The sequence below is a fragment of the Mycteria americana genome, chromosome 4 (genome assembly GCF_035582795.1).
Source record: "Mycteria americana isolate JAX WOST 10 ecotype Jacksonville Zoo and Gardens chromosome 4, USCA_MyAme_1.0, whole genome shotgun sequence".
Classification (NCBI taxonomy): Eukaryota; Metazoa; Chordata; class Aves; order Ciconiiformes; family Ciconiidae; genus Mycteria; species Mycteria americana.
The window spans coordinates 23946493-23947540 of NC_134368.1; positions in this window are offsets into that span (position 1 = coordinate 23946493).

The following is a 1048-nucleotide window of genomic DNA, read 5'->3' on the forward strand; positions in this document are numbered from 1 at the left end:
GCAGAGAAAATATAACGAAAGGCTCATGGGTCGAGATAAATACAGGGAGAGATCCCTCATCAATTAATGTCACAGGCAAACCAGAGCTGACTTGAGGAAATTAATTTAATTTATTACCAATCAAATCAGAGTAGGATAACAAGAAATAAACCCAAATCTTAAAACACCTTTCCCCCACTCCTCCCTTCTTCCTGGGCTTAACTTTACTCCTGAATTCTCTACCTCCTCCCCCCAGGAGGCACAGGGGGACAGGGAATGGCGGTTGCGGTCAGTTCATCACACATTTCTGTTGCTCCTTCCTCTTTAGGGGGAGGACTCCTCATGCTCTTCCCCTGCTCCAGCATCCCTCCTATGTGCTGCAGTTCTTCCTGAACTGCTCCAGCGTGGGTCACTTCCACAGGGTGCAGTCCTTCAGGAACAGACTGCTCCAGCGTGGGTCCCCCATGGGGTCACAAGTCCTGCCAGAAAACCTGCTCCAGCGTGGGCTCCTCTCTCCACAGGTCCACAGGTCCTGCCAGGACCCTGCTCCAGCATAGGCTTCCCATGGGGTCACAGCCTCCTTCAGGCATCCACCTGCTCTGGCGTGGGGTCCTCCATGGGCTGCAGGTGGCTATCTGCTCCACTGTGGACCTCCATGGACTGCAGGGGGGCAACTTGCTTCACCATGGTCTTCACCACGGGCTGCAGGGAATCTCTGCTCCAGTGCCTGGAGCACCTCCTCCCCCTCCTTCTTCACTGGCCTTGGTGTCTGCAGAGCTGTTTCTCTCACGTATTCTCACTCTTCTCTCTCTGGCTGAAATTGCTGGTTCCCCCCCACCACCACCTTCTGTTATCACAGAAGCACTACCACTGTCGCTGATGGGCTCAGCCTTGGCCAGCAGCGGGTCTGTCTTGGAGCCGGCTGGCATTGGCTCTGTTGGACATAGGGGAAGCTTCTAGCAGCTTCTCACAGAAGCCACCCCTCTAGCATCCCCACTACTAAAACCTTGCCACGCAAACCCAATACAGTCAGCCTAAACAACCTATGAGCATTTATAATGGTGGTGTA